The sequence below is a fragment of the Mustela lutreola genome, chromosome 13 (assembly GCF_030435805.1).
Source record: "Mustela lutreola isolate mMusLut2 chromosome 13, mMusLut2.pri, whole genome shotgun sequence".
In the NCBI taxonomy this organism is placed as follows: Eukaryota; Metazoa; Chordata; class Mammalia; order Carnivora; family Mustelidae; genus Mustela; species Mustela lutreola.
Window position 1 is genome coordinate 63,041,545 of NC_081302.1, and position 24,731 is coordinate 63,066,275.

The window sequence follows — 24,731 nt, forward strand, 5'->3', positions numbered from 1 at the left end:
CTTCCTTTCCACCATAGTCCTCATTCACATGGCGCCGGGGTCGGGGGAGGGGGTGCTGGGTTGGGGGGCTGGACGGGGTCTGGAAACCCACCTGGTAACCTCCGATCCCTTTTGGCTCGGCCAGGAAGCAGCTGCTCTGGCCTGTTGCCTGGCCTGGAGATGGCTGAGGGATGACGCCCCTCCCTGGAGTTTGCTGCTGAAAACTCTTGTTGGTCGAGCTCCTGTTTTGCTTGTCATGCTCCATCATGCCTGGTAGTGCTCCTGGCAGGCTCCCCTTCACTCTGGCTCTCGTGGCCATGCTTCCCCTCTGGGCCTCTGCCATATCCTTCAGCCAGCTCTTGGCCTGGTGATCTGGTTCCCCTGCCGGCTTTGTAGTGGCGTCACCTCTCCCCTTACCAGGCACTCCCATGACCCTCCACCCACCGCACCCCATCTACATCAGTTCACTTCTGTCTCACCCTGTTGAGGCAGGATTTTTTGGGTCTCATGGAAGAAAAACAAAAGCCAGGGCCACGGAGGTAAAAAGATCAATCCCAGCCATTGTTTTCTCTGATTTTGCTGTAGCACATAGTTGACTCTCATGGGACTTACCGGACCCAATTGGTGTGGTGGGGCCAGCGAGGCAGTCTTTTCCCAGAATCCTAAATGGGAAGCATGGTGGAGGCCTTCTTTCTTCTTTCACCCTGTGAGCGTACCTTTCAAGAGGGGAGGTTGGGACACACTTAGCTCATCCACTTCCTCTCCTGACTCTGGCTCTCCTCTTTTCTCTCTTCCCTGTGGGCCAGGCCCTGTGCCCTTTGCCTTGTCCTGTTAGGTTAGAATGTCCCTTCCATCTAAAACCTGGTCATCTAGTCCTGTTGGCTTCAGTGTGTTTACTAAAGTTAAAGTGATTTAGAGAAATTTATTTTCTCTGGATAAGGCATGGGATTCCTGCTGCAAAATCAGATCTGTCTCCTCTCATTCCCTCCTCCCTTCTTGCATTTGGCAGACACACACCTTGGATAGACTGAGGGCCTCACCGGTTCAGTGCAAGAACATTAATAGCTCCGCGATACTCTTCACTAAATCCGGAAGAGTTAACGGACTTTGTTTACCTGGGAAATAGCCGCCTTTAAAACAATTAAGACTATTTTGCATTGAAGATATCTTTTGGACTTTGTATCTTAAACAGAGTTACAAATAATGAAGTGGCAGCTGCCTTAGCTCTCAGGGAGTTTTGAAGTACACAGTGTGATGGCTGGCCAGATTGGTCCTTTTGGGTTTCCTCAGGCCCAGATGACAGTTGCCATCTGGAAAAATACAGAGAGGATTAGATTGGTTCTGGAGTGGCCACGTAGTGACTCAAAAATCTGGGGAGTCTGGAAAACCAAACCAGAACAGAACTTCAGGGGTAGGACATTGATCCACCCCAGTGAGTGAGGTGGTGGGATTTTCTGTTTTTAAATCAGTAAAAACCACACTTCCTTCCATCCTTTTTTCTTAATTTTGTTTATATATTTTTGCTCCGTTGTACTTAATGTAGAACATTGGAGGTGTGTGTGAGAGAGAGACAGAGAGAGAAAGGGAGGGAGGGAAGGATGCGATGTTTAGCTTCATATTAAATATGGCATTTTAGTTTGGTAAAATTGCACTGAAATTGGGGTTATTATTTTCCTCTTCACAAAGGTGAAGGATTAACTCAGAGCACATTTGTGTTCTGATTCACTCCAGGAGGCCATACGCTGACGGCACTGAGCTTTGCAATATTAGCATCCCTAAAGATAATATTTGAAAAAATTTTTTAAAGATTTTATTTATTTGACAGAGACTCAACAAGAGAGGTAACACAAGCAGGGGGAGTGGGAGAAGGAGAAGCAGGCCTCCTGCTGAGCAGGGAGCCCTATGTGGGGCTCGATCCCAGGACCCTGGGATCATGACCTGAGCCTAAGACAGACCCTTAAGAACTGAGCCACCCAGGTGCCCCAATTTTAAAATAATGTTTAACTGGAGCCCTTGACTTTCTTCTCTATGTTTTGAGACCCTTCTTTAGGTAGTTTCTTTGTTTTTATTATTATTCTTTATTCCAGTCTTGTGAATCTGTCCAAATATTTATAAGCCCACGCACGTTTTTTTGCAGCCAGTGTCTCCTGTGGCGGCCCACTGGTGGGTAAATGACTGTTCTTTGTGCAGCAACACATATTTACAGCGTGCTGTAGACCACGGCTCTTTTTCTAGTTACATTCTCTGTCTCAGATGCTTCAGCAACAGTTTACAAGTTTCAAATTCTGAACCTGGTAGAGGGCAGAACTCCCTCTGTAAAATGAAAGTCAACCAAGAGAGATTTTAGAATAACACTCATTCATTTGTTCACTTATTAAACATTTACTTACTGTCTGCCTGGCACCCTGCTGGGTTGTGAGCACAACATCACAGGACACCCAGTTTTGTTCTCCAAAAGCTCACAGCCTGCTCATGGAGGCAGGGAAGTAAACAGTTACAGTAGAGAAGTCTGATCAGATAATTTATAGTCTACACTGGGACTCTTTAAAAGTAAAGGTAAGGGGTGCCTGGATGGTCGTGATGCCAGGGTCCTGGGCTCCTTGCTTGGTTGCGGGGGAGGTGTGTTTCTCCCTCTAGGCCTGCTGTACCCCTTGCTTTTGCTTGCTCGCTCTCTCTCTCAAAATACATAAATGAAACTTGAAAAAAACTAAAAATAAAAGTAAATTTAAAGACGGTTAAGATGGGGGAGCACCTGGCTGGTTCAGTCTGGAAAGCATGCGATTCTTGATCTCAGGGTCATGAGTTCAAGCCCTAAATTGTGCGTGGAGTCTCCCAAACTCCTAAAACAACAACAAAAAACCTGGTTAAGGTGGTAGATTTCATGTTATGTGTTTTTTCCTAAAATTAAAAAAAAAGTGAAAGTAGGTGCTTTCACTGTGTAGGCCAGAGCAACCGACATAAGCCAGGGCAGACTGGCCAAAACGGATTAACCGAAAACCTACTGCAGCTAGTGTTCTAGTAGGAGGATGAAAGGGAGAAGGGGAAGGAGCGGGGAGAATGATGGGACTATGAAAGAACGCCAAGCCTTGCTTTCCTCATCTCTAAAATGGGCATGGTCATAGCACCTAATTCATGGATGTTTTAGCAGGATTGAGTGAATTAATTCAAGCTCCTGGGACTGCCCGAGAGAGCAGGGGTTTTAAAAATCTCTGTAAGATAGGGAAACCGAAGGCACCCCATGAAAGAAAAAGCTTTTGTTTGTTTTCCCTTTGCTGCTTTTCCTGCTTCTCTTCTTGCTGGGACCTGCACCCCCTCCCCCCTTACACATGCCTTCATGTAAGGGTCTTCAGCCCAATAGAGAACATCTAAGGAGTGTGTGGGAGAGATCGTCATGGTTCAAGACTGCTGACTCAAGACACCTTGATGCCAAGACCCCTGGCTCCTGGGTGTGAGTGACTTGTGGAGGCCACCTGACCACACCTCCCTGTTCAACCAGTTCCTGGATGCCTGAGAGGACACGTGCCGCAGACCACCATCCTCAGTAAAAATTCCAGACCCTAAGTAAACATGAGGCATGTGCTCCTTTTCCTTTTTGAGGCTCCCAGATGCTCTGTCTTTATTTGCTCTCTCTAGGGCTTCAGTAAACTGCTCTCACTTTTCTTCAGCTCCCATTTGATTTCTATCCTGTGCGAAGCCAAGGACCCTCTTGGCTAGGTCTGTGGAAACCGCTCTGGTTTTTTGGACCTGGCCTCTCTTCATCAGCTTCAGCTAGTTTTATTAGTCCCCTGTGATTTTCCTGTCCATATATTTTCATGTGTGTTTTACACAGTACCAAACCTCTTGACAGATGTCAGCATGAAAGAATGTGTATCATGTGAACATTTGGAAACTACCCTATTTCCAGCTTTTTCCCATTCCCTCTAGAAATCCTGGATGTTCTGTGGTTCCTGTCCTCCCAATCTTGTGGTCGTTTCTGTCTTTCCACAACAGGCAGTTATGACAGATAGCTCTTTTTTAAGGGTTGGATCCTGTTTTTATCCACTGAAGTAAGTTCTTAACCATCTCATCCTTTCCCCCAAGCTTCTAAACTAGAGGGCCACACTAAAGAGACAATTAAATGGCTGTGCTACCCCTGTCCTAATACTCTTTTCAAGAGCTGTCTTTGAAGTGATTGAACCCTGTTTTGAGATAATGTGATAAAGGATGAAAGATCAGAGAAAGGATTGGGTTGGGGGAAACCACTGGATGGTACACTTTGATTCATTGAATCAGAGGCTTTTCCAAGCACATGTTTTCTGGGGCTAGTTGTGGACAGATGACTGCTGGATTCCAATAGAATGAATTTGCTAAAAGCAGGAGTTCAGATTTCATTGGTGACACTCTAACCCTGTGTCTCTGGTCTTGTGTGATTATTTATAGTTTGGTTCCCCAGAACTAGGCTGTGAGCTGTCTCTCTTGTACTTTTGTGACTCCTGGTTTGCTTTTCCTGGTTCCATTCATCACTCCGAGTGGCAGGCATCTTGTGAGTTGGGTCTCAATGTGCCCTCATGAGGCCACTTTCACTCTGCTCGTTTCACTTTAATTCATTATGGGTTTGGCAAATGTGAGAGGAGTTCCTGACTATGTCTCAGGTACTATTCTAGGCAGGAGATCATATTGTAAACAACACGAAGATCCTTGTCACTGGAGCATACATTCTGTGGGGAGAAATAAACAGTAATCATAATAGCTAAGTAAAGAGTGTGTTAGAAGGTGAATAAGCAGCCTGGCAAAAACAGGGAGCATGGTAAAAGGACTGAGAATGCAGGTATGGGTTGGGGGGAGATGAAGTTTCCATATTTTGCAAAGGAATGGCCAGCCCTCACTGACTCACTGACAGTGCTTAGTCCTCCCTGAGAAGGCTATATTTGAACTGAGAACGGAAGGGTGAGGGTCTAGCCTTGGGGTTTTCCCGCATGGATAGTAGTGGGGGTAGAGGCCCTATGGCAGGAATATCCCCAGTGGTCACCAGGGAGACCATTATGGCTGGGAGGAGAGTGCTCGCAGTCAAGATCAAGGGGATGGTCACAGAAGGAAGTACTGGAGGCCAGCGTGAAGATGTTGGCATTTCCTCCGGCAAAATGGAGGGGCTGCTGCAGAGTTTTGATTAGAGGAGTGCTAAGATTTCTCTTATTTTAATGCGATCAGCCAGGGGCGGGGTTGGGGAGGGGGAGTGGGGTCAGCAGCTGGAGGACCAATTAGGAGCCTACCCATTGCAGCGGAAGTTGTGGCTTTGACCAGGAAGGACTATGGTGGTAGAGGTCGTGAGAGGTGGTAAGGTTCTGGATATATATATATATATATATATATATATATATATGTATAAACTTCCATCATTCAAACTTGACTTAGTGGCTTCTGGTCAAGTATATTACAGTGGTACAGCGCTGTAGCCACAAACATTCCTTGTACTGGTGTGATGGTTTCCTCCTCCGTTAAGGGCACATGTGTCTAGCACTCGTTTGTGTAAATGTTTGAGCCACAAAATTCAGGTTTCTTGGGTTTCATCTTGTTTCAAAGCTGGAACGAACATAGCTGTTTTTTAGCCTCAGTTATGTAATGAAGAGAAAAAGACGTATTTGTTTATGTCAAAAGTAATAATCTCTTTAAAAAACAAATAGATATTTTAATATACAAAGCAAAATTGTTCCATCCAAGCCTGTGGCGAACCACCGTCATAATTTGGTCCCTATTCTTAATAAGAGTCAATTAAAATATTCCTCCATCTGTAGGGTTTCAGAAGTTCAGTACAAAAATGGAAATCATTTATAGAATAAGTATATCCGGACTTGAGAGCTAAGCAAAAATATTACTGAGGCCAACTAAAATCCTGTGGAATTCAGCCAAGATTAGCCAGCTCAGAGTGCAGCCAGCCCTGGCAGCGGGTGGAATGCTGACAGGGCAGGGATGAGCCAGGACTTTGAAAAGGAAACTGATATCAGCGGAGGGAATTTTCACCTGATGTAGCATTTCATACTTCACATCCCAGCGAGTTACTTCTGTTGGATTGTTTTAATATTGTCATACACTGTTCGTGTAGTTATAAGTAAGTCCGGCGAAGAATTTGTGGTGAAGTAGAATAGAAACCATGGTTGGGGAGGCGGAGGGCCCCAGGCCACCACCAGGGCTGCTGCCACATCAGTGACCTTGCAGTAAGGATCTGAGGGAGGACGGATGCAGAAGGGGAGCTAATACTTGAGAATTTACCTTGAAATCTCCAACTCTTAGATGGGTGAGGGTGTGAGGTCCAAGTCTGTCTTCAGGGTGGAAATCTTTGGCCGTAGCACCTACATCTTTTCTTACTGTTAGTACCGGTGGAAGCATTTGTGCAGTAGAGGGAAGATTGCGTTTGGAGTGAGACTGGTTTGGTTCGGACGTCAGCTTTTCGTCCTGTTGTGTGCAAGGCTCGAATCAGTCCACATGCCTCAGTTTACTTCTCTGTAGGGTAGTTTTTCATGTCTATTCACTAGAGGTCTTAGAAGGATCATCCCAACACACACACAAGTACAGGAAGCATCATCTACCTTGCAAGACTCATTAAATAGCACCTTCCTGTTTTCCACTAGTGGCTCAAACGATTAATTTTGAGTTACTATCATAGACGGTTATAGCTGACTTAATTTTGTATATTAAAGCATATATTGTATTTCATAATTCATGTGAATGATGGGCAGGGCCTCAAACAAAATGAAACAAGCCTAACAAATTTTTATTTCAGTGAATTTTTTGTTTGCAAATTAGTGAATTTGATGTTTACAGATTCTTGCGCGGTAGCAAAGACAACGGCAATAGCCATAAAGGCGGAGCTTCATTTCCGTTCCTTGTGGGCGGAGAAGGGGAGGGAGGAGGAGCGAATAGGGCACGTGATGCGCCGCAGACGCCGCCCACCCCTCGTTTGACCGAGGAATTCTCTTCCTTGAGGGTTGGTAGTATCTAAAAAGGGCTCCAGAGCTCGACTGGCCAGCATGTGAAATAGGGTTACAGGTAAAGATTGAGCAGCAGGGCAAATTCTTAGGGTTTAGACGTCTTCCGAAGACAGCGGAACATCGCTGTGTATAGCTGGGATCCGGTCGTCCCAGTTGTAGAATGTACGCTTCAGTCTCCTTGTGTGTGAAACGAGGGGTTGGCCTAGGTTATTTCTTAGGTGTCCTTCAGTTTTACAACTGGTCTCGTGAGATCCAGATTTTCAGTTTTAAGCTGTGGAGAAGGGGTCTTGAAGGATGCCTGTGAGATTAATGGATGGAACTCCACCCGTGGGAAGTCCCTCACACCGCTCCATCCACCTCAGAGTGTGGGGCAGGTTAACGGGAGGAAGTCTCTGAAGCGCCGAAAGGAAAGGATAGCGTAGATTTCTTCAGGTCTGCTTTGGTCTGTAAACATTCCTTTTGTCTCCAGTAGATTCAGGGCACAGATGGTTACTGGTGTTAATTAAATATCTGAAAGAATTTGAGTCCCTTGGAAATTGATGCATTATAACCATGAATTTGTCTTAATATTATCTTTATGGAACATGGCACATGAAAAGAGAATTTCGCTATTGGAGAAAAATGGATTTCGATTTCCTGATTTAATGTGATTTTAGGAAAGGCTCTTGAGTGATTCAAGTTCAAGTTCTTTCTTGCATCATGCTCTGTTTATCTATTTTAATTTTCTTATATTTAATCTCTGAAGGCTGTAATCAGTAATCATGAAATGAAGGCACATGAAAGGGAACTGTTCTAGAAAGTGTTACACCCTGCCTAGGGGATAATCATGAACAGCATCATGAACTTAATTTTTGTATAAAACTATTATGCATGTGGTGGAGAATTAGAAAACTCCTACATGTGACAAATCAATTTGAAAGATGTCTAATTGGAAAACAAGAAGAAAAGTCCATGTGTCATTATGGCTGAGAGGTCATCAAACCTCTTTCTTAAGTGTCACTTCTCTTTTAGTTTTTTTGAAATATGTACTTTTTTCTTTTTTCAGTTTATACAGTATTTACATTCTTATAAAAAAATACAGAAAGTCCAAAAAAGTATAGGAAGCAGGAGGTAAGAAACCACCCCTGATCTACCATGTTGGAGAAACCAGTAACAGATTTCTTTAAGCTTTTTTTCCTCCAATTTTAGCATAGTTTTATGTATATGTATATAATCATATAAACCTTGTATTTGCTTAACATGATGTCCCCAGCACACTGACGGAAGTGATTGGGTGGAAAAATGGAGCCTCAGCCATGAAAGATACATGGGACCCATTGAGTCAGCTTGGAACTGCCTGCCTTTTGGCCTTTTTGTTAAAATCACTGTGGTTGGAATTCTGTCATATGCAACTCACATCATCCTAAACTGAGAAAACTGCCTTGAATTTATTCATTCTTTCCACTTATGATTCCTTACTTTGTCACACAATCCATATAGAGCATGTCATCCATAGTGGGCTGTACATGGCCTTTCTCTTCTCATGTCACATACAATTGCTGCTTTTTTTTTTTTTTTTTTTAAGTAATCTCTACACGCAAGGTGGGGCTTGAACTCACAACCCTGAGATTGAGAGTAGTGTGCTCTTTCAGCTGAGCTTTGTTTTTTTGTTTTGTTTTGTTTTTTGTTTTTTAAGGATTGTATATATTTATTTGACAGACAGAGATTACAAGTAGGCAGAGAGAGAGGGGGAAGCAGGCTCCCCACTGAGCAAAGAGCCCGATGTGGGGCTCGATCCGAGGACCCTGGGATCATGACCTGAGCTGAAGGCAGAGGCTTAACCCACTGAACCACCCAGGTGCCCCTCAACTGAGCTTTTTTTTTTTTTTTTTTTTTTTTTAAAGATTTTATTTATTTATTTGACAGAGAGAGATCACAAGCAGGCAGAGAGGCAGGCAGAGAGAGAGGAGGAAGCAGGCTCATGGCTGAGCAGAGAGCCCGATGCGGGGCTCGATCCCAGGACCCCAGGATCATGACCTGAGCCGAAGGCAGCGGCTTAACCCACTGAGCCACCCAGGCGCCCCCTCAACTGAGCTTTGAAGGGGAAAGGTCCCCCTTGATTTCTTACTTTTGTAACATGTGAATGTAGAATAAATTTCTGCAAGTGGAATTTTTGGGTCAAAGATTATATGTTTTTTAAGGGTTTTGACCTCAGGATTTCCTTTATTTTCTTGTCAACTCGTCATAAGACTTTAAGAACATTTTTTTTTTTTTTTAATGAGTTTTTGGTGTTTTAAACTGGCAGCGTTTCCTCTTCTTTGTTCTTCTTTTTTTAAGTGTTTGGTTCACCACAGTGCCTGCAATGTTCTTTCTTTCTTTATATACACTTTTTGGAGCAACTACTATATGCCTTGTACTTTTTGCAAACATCACCTCATTTAACGACCACCCGGGCGAGTGTTATTTTGCTCTTTTACCCAGTTTGTGAATATTCCTCTGTTTGATCTTACCCTGGCATCTTGTGTTAGGTTTTCAAAATTATTATCCTTTCTGATTATTTACCTTTTTCTAAGTTTTGTTTTGCTTTATTTTGTCATTTTCCTCTCTTTTAAAGTAGAAGAACAGTCTATTTGTGACTTGGGAGTTACATGTCCAATTTTGTTCTGATTGTGAGTACATTTAAAGTATGAACTTCTTTAACATTGGAACAGAATCTGTGGAGTTCCCATAAACGTGTTTCAGCATGTTGTTTCCTTCCTTCCTCTTAGTGCCTAAATTTTGTTGAAATGCTTAGAAATGTTTGTTCATACATTTTATTTTAATATTTTGCTCCTTTAAACATCATTGCTGAATATTTCTCTCATTTCAACACCATTAGCATTATTTTGTTAGTTTTATTATTCACTGTGATTTCTTTCATACTCCTATATGCCTACACTTTTTTTCTTTTTAAGATTTATTTGAGAGAGAAAGAGAGTGCACAAGTGGTGAGAGGGGCAAAGAGAGAAGGAGAGAAATCCTGAACCAAATTCCCCACCAGGGACAGAGCCCTGTGTGGGTCTTGATCCTAGGATCCTGAAATCCTGACCTGATCTGAAGTCAAGAATTGGCCACTTACCTGACTAAACCGTCCAGGTGCCCCTCGGTATGTTTATTTCTGCAGATCTTCTACTTTCTTGAGTTGTTTATTCTAGTTTATTTTTTCATTTGCTTGCATGCCTGAAGAATTTTCTTTCGAAGACTGCCTGGGTGGCTCAGTCATTTGAGTGTCTGACTCTTTGACTTTGGTTCAGGTCATAATCTCAGTGTTGTGAGATCGAGTCCCAAGTTGGATTCTGTATTCAGCTGGAAGCCTGCTTGGGATTCTCTCTCTCTTCCTCTGCCTGCCTCTCTTTCCCCCCACTCCCCAAAACAAAAGACAAAAAACTTTTTTTTTTCCAGAAAGGGTATATGGAAAGTATATTTTTCTTATGTATTGTGTATTTTATTTCTTACATTTTTTATGTACTCTTACATATTTTTTCTGCTTTGTAATATCAATATAGTACCAATAATTTAGCTAAATCTAGACTTCTTAGGCCACAGTCTTTTCCCTTCAGAATCCTGTAAATCTTACTCCACTGCTTTTTAGTAGTTAGTATGGCAGATGAGAAGCCCGGTGACCTTTTCATTCATGTTCCTTTTTATCGCTGTTGTTAATCTTGGTGGAGGTTCAGATGTCTATTTTTCTCCCAACATTCAGAAATTTTGGGATGTGTGGATCCTTTATGATGAATTCTGCCAAGCTCTGAATGAATAATTTCAGTCTGAAAAAGTCATTTTTAAGTTTGTTTTTCTTCCCCATTATTTACTTGATTATTATTTCTCCTTTACACAATCATTATTTCTTTCCTGTTTCATTTTCTCTTTCAGAATTCTGACGATGCACATATTTAAGCTTCTGAAACTATTATTCAAGAACTATTTTTTCTTGGGGCACCTGGGTGGCTCAGTGGGTTAAGCCGCTGCCTTCGGCTCAGGTCATGATCCTGGGGTCCTGGGATCGAGCCCCACATCGGGCTTTCTGCTCTGCAGGGAGCCTGCTTCCTCCTCTCTCTCTGCCTGCCTCTCTGCCTACTTGTGATCTCTGTCAGATAAATAAAGAAAAAATCTTAAAAAAAAAAAAAAGAACTATTTTTTCTTTTTCTTTCTTTTCTTTTTTTTTTTTTTAAGGCGTTATTTATTTATTTATTTATTTTTAGAGAGCACATGTGTGAGCAGGGGTGGGGTAAACTGAGAGGGAGAGAGAATCTCAAACGGACTCCCTGCTAAGCGCAGAGCCCATCCCAGGGCTCAGTCCTGTTGGCCCTGAGACATGACCTGAGTTGGCTGCTTAATCCACTGAGTGCCCCCAGGGGCTATCTTTTCACTGGTAATACCTGGTTTTTCCTTACTTCCCGGTGAGTTTTGGGAGATCTCATTGAACAGCTAGATCTCTGCAGGTCCCCCTTGTTTTTCTGCAGTAGCCAGTCTGCATTTCACTGCCTGTTTTTCAGACCTTCAGTTCCACTGTTTACCTTCAAGTACTGTCAATTCACTGTTGTTCCTTTTCACCTTTCATCCTACTAACATTCGCATCAGTGATTCACTGTTCTCTGGAATCTTCCTGAGAATGTAAATTTTTAAGATTTGTAAACTTGTCTTGTTTTTTTGCAGTTACCCTAATTATTCAGATGGTTCTCCTTCTCTTAAAATATCTGAGTCTTTTCTCCCATCTCCATTGCTAGCTTCTCTGTTGCTCATCTGCCAAGTAAGGTCTAGTCTGTTCAATATTGAATAACTGAAATATGCTTTGTCAGGGGTTGTGTAGGACATTGTTCCGTTCTTTTCATTATAGGCAAAAATAGGGGAAAAGTTAGATTTATTGTCCTTTCTCATCAGCAGCTCAGAGTTCTAGTAGTCTGTGTGGGGTAGGGGTGGAGCTGTGGGCAGTGGGAGACAGCTGCAGGGCAGAGTACCCCTTTTGTGGAGGAACAGTCTCCCTTTTGTGTTGCTTTGGCAGCTCTAAGCCAACTGGAGTAGTTTCCCTTTCCCCTGAATAGCTGCCTGGCCTGGCATCCAGGCAGAAGCTCTAGCATAGCTCTTTGTCCCACGCTGGTCTTGCTTCCAGTGTCCGCTCCAATTTACGAGCTGTCCTTGGGATCTGAAGAGGAGACCCTGGTGGACTTGGGCCCTCTGTGTAATGGAGTGCTTAAGAGGTGAAGCTTGAGTCGGATAGCCATTGGGTTCTAGTTCTGGCTTTGATGCTTTTTAGCTGTTCAACATTGGGTGTCTTTAGCCCTCAGAACACCAGCTTCCTAGTATATCTAATAATATTGAAATTTGTTAACACCTTAAGGCCCTTCGTGGGACTTCCGGCTCTCAATAACTGGTGGATGGTAGGCTTTGGTTGATGACGACATCCCAGGGCCTGGCTGCAGATTGGTCTCTTCTCTCATTATGCTCCTTGCCTAAGCCATCCTCTGCTGACTCTCCTCAAGGGTACATGTTTGTGGATGGGGCTCTTAAGTGGCCAGTTGGTGGTGAAGAATTTTGCTTCATGGAGTTACCTGAGGCATTTTCACAAAAAGTGATGAGAAAAGGGAGTCATGCATCATATTGGTTCCAGGTACTCACGTATAATTCTTTATTATTTTTTTAAAGACTTGTTTATTTGAGAGAGAGAGGGAGGGAGAGAGTGCATATATGTGAGCAGGGGAAGGGGTAGAGGGAGAGAGAGAGTCCTCAAGCAGACTCCCTGCTGAGTATGGAGTCTGATGTGGGGCTAGATCCCTGGGGATCATGACTGGAGCTGAAGTCAAGAGTCAGATGCTTAGTTAGGCATCTAACTGACTGAGCTACCCAGGCACCCCTCACATGTAATTCTTTAAACCAATACAGCTTATTTTAATAAATGGTGTGAGGTAAGAGTCCACTTTTTTGGGAAACAAATAATTAGGGCGGCACCTCTTATTATAGATTTATCTTTTCCCCCATTCTTCTTTCTTCTTCTTCTTCTTCTTCTTTTTTTTTTTTTTTTTTAGTTTTTAAAGATTTTATTTATTTATTTGATAGAGACAATGAGAAAGCAAATACAAGCAGTGGGGAGTGGGAGAGGAAGAAGCAGGCTTCCCCCTGAGCAGGGAGCCCGATGCCAGGACCCTGGGATCATGACCTGAGCGGAAGGCAGACACTTAATGACTGAGCCACCCAGGCACCCCTCCCCATTATTCTTAATAACTTGTTAGTGTGCTAATTAGTATATATGCTTGAGTCTGTTTCTGGGTTTTATTTTTTTCCACTGCAGTCTGTTTATTTTGCTGTAGTGCCATGATATTTTAATCTTTTTTCTTCAGTGGCAGGATTATTTGTGAAGAGCATGGGGTTTGGAGACAGGCTACCAGAGTTTGAATTCTGGCTCTGTAATTCCTAAGAGGTTTACCCAACCTCTCTGTACCTCAGTTTCATCATCTTAAAAATGGACATAGTGATAGTGCCAATCTGTAGGACCTGTGTAAAGATGAAATCAAACAATTCCCGTTAAGTAACTAAAACTGAACCTTTCTTAGCATAAGTGCTCACTAAATGTTACTTATAATTATTACATCTCAAAATCTCTTACCATGCATAACACAGATGTTAGTTTTGAGTCCAAATTTCAAAACTGGAGATCAAAAAAGTGTAAGGATTTTTTTCCTCCATCATCTTTTTTCTCCTTATTTCCAAGCAGACATGTGGCTTTAATTCTATGAATAAAAACACCAAGAACTAACAGTGTAGTCTTGCAAAGCCCAGGAGGTATGTTTTTGGGAGAGTGAATAAAAACCTGACTCTGGGCTCATGAGGCCTGGGACCCCATTTATGTCCTCTTGGTATTTCTAGTACTAGTTCTGGTTTATAGTACACACTCAGCGCATGCTTTCCAAAATGAAGAAGTAACACTTTAGCCTTTTAAAAAAACAGTTTTAAAAAATACTGTGAGGGGCCCCCGGGTGACTCAGTTGGTTAAGCATCGGACTTGGGGTTCCTGGGTGGCTCAGTCATTAAGCGTCTACCTTTGGCTCAGGTCATGGTCCCAGGGTCCTGGGATCGAGTCCCACATCGGGCTCCCTGCTCAGTGGGAAACCTGCTTCTCCCTTTCCCTCTGCCTGCTGCTTCTCCCTGCTTGTGTTCTGTCTCTGTCAAATAAATAAATAAATCTTCAAAAAAAACCCACACTCAGTGGGGAGTCTGCTTGTCCCTCACCCTCTTGCCCCTCCCCTGATCCCGCGTGCCCTCGCGTGCTCTCTCTCTCTCTCTCACTCTCTCCCCCAAAAAAATTTTTAAAAAGGAATATAATGAGACCAAGTTAGAGTTGATTAAACTTTTGAAAATCTACAATATCTGTTACCACTTTAAGAATGGAAGAGGTTTTTCCTCAAGATATTCAGTACCAAGAAGTAAATTTAGTAGAGTAAGGAGAACTAGTTGGCTGAAACATTTTATGTAAACTGATCAAAGCGATTAGATGTGTTGTGGATTAAGTGGATTTCATCCACACTGACAAGGCTCAATGTTGGAGGAGAAGCCCCATAAGGAAGCCCCCATTCTTTTCAGTGGCATAAGAGGAGTTAGGAGAGAAATTAAGAAGTAACTGGTTTTCTGAGCCAGTCTGTAAGAGTCGCAGCTCCGGGTAGCTGAGAGGGTTTGACAGGATAGCATGCTGTTTGTCTTGTGTACCTCTAGGCCTGTGAGAAGTGAGTAAATGCAGATCTGCCTGAAGCTCTGCACAAGGGGCTGTAAGTGTTCATAGGCCATTTTCTTTGCCTCCTGTCTTCTATTATCTAAATAGTGAAAATTTCACGAAGCTTCCTGCATTTCTCCTTCTGTGCTCACAGTCTGCCACACTCCAGGGGGTCAGACAGCTTCAGAAACAAGATGGAGGCAGGAGAGAGATTGAGGCGGGCTGCCTGGGATACCTCCCGGTTCTTCCCTTCAGTGGCTTCGGGGCCACGAGTGGGTTGGCGTGTGTGCTGTGCAGCTCCTCACTTCTCAAATGGAAATGAAAACAGGATTCCCCTCCTCAAACTTTCCTGAGGATTCGATGAAGGAAAGCAAGGAAAGAACAATGTGTCTTACATAAGGAAATTCTCAATAGGGTGCCATCTTAGTCAGTTGGACCACAGTAACAAATTACTGAGGATTGGGTGGTTTTCTCACAGTCGTCGTGGCTGAAAGTCTGTGATCAGGGTGTCGGTATGGTCAGGTTCTTGGTGAGAGCCTTCTTCCTGGGTTGTGGATAACCGTCTGTCTTCTCGTTGTAGCCTCACATGGCGGAGAGGTGGTGTTTATTCTTAACAGGGCACATTCACAAGGGCTCCACCTTCAAGACCTAATTACCTCCCAAAGGCCCTACCCCCTAACAGTCACATTGGAGCTTAGGATTCCAACAGATGAATTTTGGAAGGGACGTAAACATTGAGTATGTAACAGATATTCCTTGGACTACTACCGCAGCTCTTATACTTCCTCAGCTAGTAAGAGAAGTGGAAGCTTTACTCTAACCATACCACCACTCTTCATTGCTCTTCTGGTGTCCCCATATCTGGGCAGACTTCTCAGACTCTGGGAGTGCCTGCATACATGTTAATCTGGCTTGATGCTTATCAGAAGGGATGCCCACCAGGAGTTTTTGGAACTTTTTTACAATGTGCTGGATACCCACCGTTGTCTTCCTTTATATATCATTTTCATACACACACACACACACATACACACACACGTGTGTGTGTATATAACATGTATCTTTTGGGCATTTGGTGATATTTGAAAATTTCAGCTTTTGCTCATTTGCAGGTTGCTGTGCTAGCTTCAGCTGCCTTCTGTAGCTTACATTCATGCATACAAATTACACTCATGGACCTTCATGCTTTAGACTCAAAAATTCCCATTTTGCAATTATCTTAGTTATCTTGGCCATGGTCATCTGGTTGTTATCAAAGCCTGTAGGCTATGATCAGTATAACTTGGGAAGTGCGGTTCCTAGCAGAGAGGGCAAAGAGGGAATTGACCTTGACCCACTTTGGCCAGATAGAAAACAGCCAGTTTTCTGGCTCTGTGTTCTGTCTTTTTAATTACAGAAAGCAAAATCATTGCACCGGTCACTCAGGCTCAGTTAACTGAAAAGACTCAAAAGATTTCCCAAAGCATACTTACCTACAGCTTTAGTAAAAACAATGATACAACACAGCAGGAGAAAGAAAGTACAAGGCAAACATTAAGGAGGTCTGGTATATCCCAGGTCCTTTCTCATTTGCACATGCTTTTTGTCTTTGTATCTGGAGCCTTCAGGATACCTGTGAGATAGTTTGGCTTAGACAAATAGATCAGTGAACAAAATAAAGTCCTCAAAGAGACCCACACACCTACATGATGAATTGATTTTTGACAAATGCAGTGGAGCAAGGATTATCTTTTCAACAAATGATGCTGGAACAGTTGGGTTTGCACATATTAAAAAAATGAACTTTGACCCATGCCTCATACATTTATAAAATGAACATAGAATAGATCATAGACTTAAATGTAAAACCTCAGACCACAAAGCTTCTAGAAGAAACATAGGACAAGATTTTTGTGATCAGAAGCTACTTTTTTACAAAATCCCCAGGTTATTCTTACACACAGGAGAATTGGAAAAGGACCACCCTGTGTAAGGTGTGTATTGAAAGATGAGCACTAGTTATGCAGGTGAAAAAGGAGGATGGGGGAGAGAAGTGCTTCAGAGGGGCAGTGCATGCAGGGGGCCCAAGGGTATGAGGAGTGAGGGCATGGCTTTCACTGAATAAATTCATGCAAGAATTTTCACCACTGTGTGGTGAAATAAAAAGAAAAAAGAATATAATGGGGTTTTTTAATATCTAAAATTAAGTTTATTCAGATTTTAGAATTCTTAGATCATGTCCTTCTTAACTTTTTGTAAAGTGAAAGTGCTAGCAAATTGTATGTTTTTGTTTTTACTTAAAATGTTTTTTCCTTGGCAAATTCAAAAGCTGACAGCCCTGTTTAACTCACCACCCTTTTAGTTTTAGGTTTAGTTTTTCTCCTGGCCTTTGAAATCCAACCAGGTTTGGCCATTACCGAGTTGGAGAACTAAAAGTAGTTGGGTAGAGCGTTGGGCAGCTGGGGCCACAGGACCGGATTGGTTCAGATTCTGGAGGACCTGGTAGACCAAGCAGGTGGCCTTGATTCAACAGCATCCCCCCTCCCCACCAATCTTTGAAGGTTGAGCCATAGTTGGGTTTGCATTAGAAAGTTGACTTAAGTGGCGGGTGAAGGGATCAGAGAAGAGTGAGATAGGAGGCTGAAGATGAGGTAGGAGGCTCTTGCCAAGGCAGTGTGATACCGCAGAGCGAGGACAGACTTCATTTACATCACGGAGGTGGAATCGACAGGAATTAACAATCTATTGGACAGAAGGAGGAACTTTACATTAGTTAAATTACTGTCTGACTTTAAATTTTGGTGAATTTTGTATGCGCAAATAAGTAGGAGTCATTCTCAAACCTCTTAAATGGATTGATTTAAATGACTATGGAGTGGAGTGATTGAGCATCTGTGCAGTGTAGTCCCTCAAAGACAAAGAGAAACTCATTAAAATGAGATCAGAGAGTTAATCCATCTTCACACTTAAGTACCCATTCATGAAAAGCTATGCTGTGTGACTCAGAAAATGCTGATTTCATTCATTTTCTTACGTATGTAACTACTTGGGAGAATGCTAGCTAGTAAAAATATGGGGTACTGCTAAGCTTTTGGACGTTTATTTTTGCAAGGATTAACTCAATACTGCTGCGTATTATGTAGAGCAATAATTTGCATATCATGCCTGATTTACAGAACGGCTTCTGGTGGAGGGGCTCTGTGGTTTGTGATCCTTATTAGCTCAAGATTCTGAGGAAATTCTTAGGAATTTCAGGATCTTTTTGGAGGTTAATGTATTCTTGAAAAGAATTTTAGAAAATGATTTCATTTCTAGTAGTACTTTTACCTGACTTCTCTGACAAAAATACAAATGAGAGTTAACTAATAAACAGAAGGTTCTGTTTCTCTGGCTTCTCTGCATTTCATGAGTTAGCGTGTAAGCTTTTCTTTGGTATGGCTTAAGTTTCATCATGTTTTCCAAGGGAGGACAAGATATAATGAATTATTTCTAGACTTTTATAGACTTTTCTTCAACTAACACATAAAGAAATCTTAGTAGTGTAGGTTCATCTACACTGTTTTACACCATTTATTTTGATACATCAAGGACATTCTGTGGGTGCTTACGAGGGAGGTTCAATATGGAAGGAAAGTTAATGTGATTTTGATTTATGGGATTTATTAACATTCATGAGTATATATTATGTATCTCAAAACCCACAGGAAGGGAAGTTGATTATAGGAGGAGAGGATATCCATATACTATGTTTTTTTCAACATAACATGAGATTTTTCAACCCTTCATGCTAAAACATCTCTTTATATCAAGCAGAATTCTAGAGGGCTATTCTTCTATGTTTATTTGACCTGGCAGAGTAAAGATGTAGTGTCATTGTCTTTTGATTTTCCCCATTTCATACTGACTATGTATTACTACAGAGCATGTCCAATACATTTAAAATTTGTGAGAAATATGATTAGTCTTAGTTACTTTATAAAATAGAGTAGATTGTAAAGGCTTTTATGATTCCATCTAGAAATTCAGTTCTTGTCGTTTGTCATAAGGGAGAGCAGATGGATGTTCAAAATAATGTAGATTATTTAATATGGAATCTGAATACGTTTATGCCATTTAGTGTTTTCCAGTAGTGAGGAAAATTTAATTTCCTAATGAAATACATTTAAGCACTGCAGAAAATAGACATTTGCATCCACTCTGCTAACTTCAAAGCAGCCCATATGCTATTGTCTCCCTTATCATTTACATGTGCTACTATAAGTTGTGTATTGAGCACATGAGAACTTTAGAAATGTTCTAGGAGGTTTATTCTGATACTTTGTTCTGGTTTCTTTTGAGCATATATGCCAGGTAATTTGGCTCAGCTGTTAACACCTTAAAAGCATGGCCTTTTCTAGGTTGTTTATTAATTTTAGAGACCCAGAAATTATTATCCACTCTCTAGAAATAAAAAGTGTTTCATTTGTGAACTAATTATTAATACCATCAAAGGATTCTGGAGGACCTGGTAAACCAATTCATTTAGCCAACTGGATGATGATACTGTTTAGTACTACTTGAAATTAACATCCACTGCTATTTCTCTATTCATAATTCCTCTGTACTCAAAGGAAGCTGTGCTTTTTTGTTACATACTGTTATAGATACAGTTATGAGCTAAGATGTCAAGATTTTTTTAAAAGATATAATCTGGTTTTTTTTGTTTTTTTTTTTTTTTAAAGATTTGTTTATTTTAAAGTACGGGAGAGCAAGCATGTGAGCAGGGGGAGGGGTGAGGGAGAGAAGCAGAACCCCGCTGAGTGCAGAGATGTACCAGGGGCTCAGGAATCTGAGATCATGACCTGCATGAAAACCAAGAGTCAGATGCTTAACTGACTGAGCCATCCAGACACCCCGACAGTAGGCTTTTCGTGTTATTTTTCCCACCATCTTCCCCTGTCATTTTGATCAAATTGTTTAATTCTTCTAGATTCCAAACGCCTTCAGACATTGACTATGAATGCGATCTTTGCTTTACTCACCTTAGGGTGTTTTGTAAAGGATAAAGAGAAATAGAGGAAGGTAGGCAAAATGGGTGGATTTTATATTTTCTGCTCTACTTTCTTTAATTTCATAGTGGAAGTTATTTCCCAAAATCATGTCTTGCCTAACTTGGGTCCATATTATTCATGGAGCATTTCCAATCATCACTGAAATATAAAAGGTAGTGTTGAAAAACATGTGTGGCATGTTTCTTATGAGAACATGGACAGCAAAGAAAAAGTAGTTATGATCTAATGATATGTGACTGAATTCCTGTTTTCTTTAACAAGGCCCCCTTCATTCTTAGAGAATATTTTCTTTGCCTGAAGTTCTAGGACATCAGGGAAATGGGAGCATAGCTGTAGTCTGATCAGTTCTCTTGGAAAGGAAATGGTAACTTTCAGGGGCTGGGTGGCTCAGTCAGTTAAGCATCTGCCTTTGGCTCAGGTCATGATCTTTAGGTCCTGGGATTGAGCTCCACAATTGGACTCCCTGCTCAGCGGGGAGTCTGCTTCTCTGCTCCTCCCCCATTCTCGTTCTCTCTCTCTCTCAAATAGATAAAAAATCTCTTTAAAAAAAGGAAAGGAGGGGGTGCCTGGGTGGCTCAGTGGGTTAAGCCTCTGCCTTTGGCTCAGGTCATGGTCTCAGGGTCCTGGGATTGAGCCCGGCATTGGGGCTCTCTGCTCAGCAGGGAGCCTGCTTCCCCTTCTCCCTCTGCCCTCCTCTCTGCCTACTTGTGATCTCTCTCTCTGTCAAATAAATAAAATAAAATATTTTTTAAAAAAAGGAAAGGAAGTGATAACTTTTGATCTGATCTGGGCTCATTTCCCACCATTGATTATCTTCATCTTAAAATTGACATTTTTCACAATTTCTGTTAAGAGGCTGAGCCATTATCTCTCAACTCTTATCTCTTACCCCTTCTTATATTATTCCTTCCAATTATACATATCTTAGAGCTTCTCATTCTAATCTTTTTCACTCTTTCATGTTTTTTAAATTTTAATATTTTCCATATCTTTGTCTTCATGAGGATCATCTTATGGAGTGTTTTTCATTTATCTTTAGTTTATAAATCCTCTCTTCGATTGTATCTAATCTGTCCCATTTGTCCATTGGAATTTTTATTTCAGTAATATTATATTTTTTATTTTCAGAAGTTCTGTTTTTTAAATCCACTATCTATATATTTTCAGCCTCTTTTATTCTTGAAGCACATTGAATGTAGTTATTTTATATTGTATTTCTGATGAGTTTAGTATTTGAAGTCTTTATTGGTCCCTTTCTGGTCTTTGGTTTTTGCTGGTTCTCACTCTGATACCTAGTTTCCAGGTGAGTTTTGTCATTTTAAAAACTGGATCTACTCATTTCCCTTAGAACTTCATCTGGGGAAATTTTTTAAGGTCTCCTTGAAGTTGAGTTACTCCGTAAGCCTGGGCTTGCTTTTGCTTAATTGGTTACCTGAGTACATGGTACATCTAGGACAACTTAAAATTAAATTCTTGGAGTGCCCGGGTTGCTCAGTGGGTTAAAGCCTCTGCCTTCAGCTCAGGTCATGATCCCAGGGTCTTGGGATCGAGCCCTGCATTGGGCTCTCTGCTCAGCAGGGAGCCTGCTTCCCTTACTCTCTTTCTGCCTACTTGTGATCTCTCTCTGTCAAATGAATGAATAAAGTATTTTAAAAAATATTAAATTCTCCATTAGAGGCTTCTCAGATCACAGAAGAAGAGTAAATTTGTACCAGATCTTTCACGAGGGTCAGCTTGTAGAAAACAGCTTGATTTATTTATTGATTGATTTTTATGTAGATGAGTTTTCTTGCTGTCCCATTTCTGCATTGGGGGCGGGGGCGGTTATGTCTCTTATATACTCTTGCACCAGGGGTGTAGCCTTTGGAATCTTGGCTTAAATAAGGTTTCTTATTAGATTTCCCATGTTAGTTAGGCTCTAGACTTTTCTCCTATAGCCCATGCCCAGTGTGACATTAAAATGGATACCTAAGATCTACAGGGTCCAACAGAAACTCTTAAAGTTAAAAACGTAATAGTTTAAAATTGCTAATAACTCCCTTATAAGAGTTTTGGGGAGCTGCGGATCCCCCACTTTCAAACAAGTTTTCAAATAACAACACCAAAAAGAAAACCAGATTCTACTAAATTGAGGCCAGCATTTGATTGCTTTTAATCTGGAAGGTCTTTCAGTGTCTATTCTGTCACACTGCCGAAAATCAGTGAGATTTTCCAGCTTCTCTTTCTGGAAAAGTGAGTTGACTTTGGGAAGATTTTCCTTGTTTTTCACATATGGGTGGTAACTCCATCACGATCTGTCTTCATCATCTGTGTGGCTCTCCAGACTGGAATTGTTAATAGCCACCTTTGGCTCTTTATCCATCCTGTGATTTCTTCTTAGAGATGGTTCTAGGACTTAGTTCTTCCTCCTTAATACCCTGCCACGACTCTCTTTTAACCTGTTGATCACTAGAGGAGGCTCTCAGGTAGTCTTCTAGTTTTAAATTTTTCTCTTGTCTAATCCAGGTTGCTTGCTGCTGCCAACATAATCTTTTGAAAACACCCCCTTTCGTTATGTAAACGTACCCACTTACACATGGTTCAGAAACTCTCATTTGTTCCTTTTTTCATAGGATACCAAGTCTGATTCTTCCAAACCCTATGTCCCATTTGGATTTGGATTCTGGAGGGGAACATGCTGCCCTATCCTGTTGGAGTGGGCAAGTGAATTCCTTTTACACATTCTCAGCCAAGGATGCTCTTTACTGGCCCTCTGATGGCTGTATCTTTGGTACCTCTGCGAAGGTTACACTTGCAGAGAGATAGAGAGCCTGTTTCTTTTACAAAAACTTAATAAAAGTTTACCATTTGAACCACCTTTAGGTGTACAGTTCGATGACATGAAGTACTTTCACACTGCTGTGCATTCATCCCTATTACCCGTTTCTCAGATGGGAACTCCATACCCATTGAATAGTAACTCTCCATTTGCCCCTCCTCCCAGCTCTGCTTTGTTTTTTAAGGTGTAGCAAGTTTCCTAGCCATTTTGCTACATGAGGCTACCCTGGAAGGGATCATCAGTTTATCTGGCCAGGGGCATCCTCCTGATCACTGCTTTTTCTTTCAGTTTACTGTTTCATTAAGTCTTTCCTGTGCATGTATCACGTGCTTGGCACTGTAGCGGGCTGTAGGAATATAGGGGTAAGGAGGCTGATGACAGACCGGGCCCCCCTGCTGTGGATAGAGGCAAGAACAACATTTAAATTACATTGTTCCTCTGGCAGTTTCATCCGTATTCCTCCTCATGGGTGATCTTGATGAACACTCCACACTCATATTGTTGAATTGCTCAGACTGACAGTTCAAGGCTTGTACTCCTGTTCCTTTTGCCTGTGAGGGACTCTGGCCGAGGAACAGATGGCATTGCTGATGCTAATATCCAGGCTCTCTGATCTGGTACATTCCGAGTGCTGGCCTATGGGTTACTCCTCACTGTTGCACTGGGAATGTGTTTATGTTTTTTCTCTTCTTTTTTTTTTTTTTTTTTTAAAGATTTTATTTATTTGTCAGAGAGAGAGCGAGCAAGAGCGAGCACAGGCAGACAAAGTGGAAGGCAGAGTCAGAGGGAGAAGCAGGCTCCCTGCGGAGCAAGGAGCCCGATGTGGGACTCGATCCCAGGACGCTGGGATCATGACCTGAGCCGAAGGCAGCTGCTTAACCAACTGAGCCACCCAGGCGTCCCTGTTTTTTCTCTTCTGTATCCACTTCTTTTGCCTTTCTTTTATGTACTTATATGACCTTTTCCAAGGCTTTCTCTGGTCTAAGTACTGTATATTTTTAAAGTAAAAGTATTACAGGTATTAAAAAAAATCTAAGGTCAAAATATTAAAAGATAAAAATTTCTTTGAAGTTCTCAAGGAGTTCATGGACTTGCAAACTAGGATCAACAGGCAGTGTGACTGTTCTGACATTTGCAAGATGCAGTGTGATTCCAGACCTTCGTTCTGCCCAGGAGTCTGGTAGGCTTACCTGGGGAGTTGTGCTAAAATGAGAGAGCAGATCTGCAGGTATAGCAGTGAGAGGTGAGAGGGAGGGAGTCTGGGAATTCTAAAACCCATAACTATGCAAAGACTGGAAGCTGTGCTTAATCATTAGCCACAAAGAGTTTAACCAAGAAAACAAAATAAACAAGCACGGCTGGAAGGCTAGGAAACTAATTGCAGCCCCAGAGTAGTGCTTAATAGTAACAAAACCACTCAGAATTAAGACCTTATGGGGGGAGGCTTCTTTTTCTTGAGGCCCTTACTATTGCTTGACAGAGATAGTCATCCCATGTATTTTGTGTGTGTTTGTAATTTCTTACCTGGTCCATTTAACCTCATTTTGAGACTTCATTTTATAGATTTGAAAAGACAATGAAGATACTCTCACTTGATTGTGAGGTTTCAACTTTTACCTTGTGAAGGCTTACGTGACCTTTGTGTTAGGTCCGTTATTAAACAAAACGAGACTGAGACAAAGTAAGGCACCCAGGTGGTTAAGATATTGTCTGGTGACGGCTGTAAGAATCGCATCTCTCTGAAGCCCGTGACTGCAAATGACCAGAATGGCTGTTACTGTTTTTCAAGCAGGAATGCCAGGAAAAGCTCCAGATTTTGAAATCTAAACCAGCCATGGCTATTCTTCAGCCACAGATTGCTAGCTTGCTAGGTGAGAAAGAAAATCCAGGTGTCTGTGATTTTGCAATGTTTTTTAGGTCTGATGTAGTGGGTGGCGATGCTTGGCATTGAGCTGCTGGGGGGTGTCAAGAGGCTGGACCGTGCCCAGCTTGAGCTCCTCTGTCTCAAACCCCTCAGTTGCCTTAATTCACTCCACACAGCAGTCTGTCTAGCTGTGGAGAAACCCTCCATAAAGAGATACACAGGGTTTTGTAAACGATTGGGTTTCGTTTATTCACTACATGTGATTCGAATGCATATAATGAGAATCCGGTGGTCTGTTTTCATTACTAATAATTAGGAAAATGGCTTTTAAAAAATATTTTAGGTATGTTTTCCA

General features: G+C 41.9%; 1 protein-coding gene across 3 annotated transcripts in view; it reads left to right on the forward strand.

Annotated features, from left to right (window-relative positions):
* Window positions 1–24,731, forward strand: part of WDFY2 (WD repeat and FYVE domain containing 2) — a 179,064-nt gene that overhangs the window by 39,198 nt on the left and 115,135 nt on the right. The window lies entirely within an intron of this gene.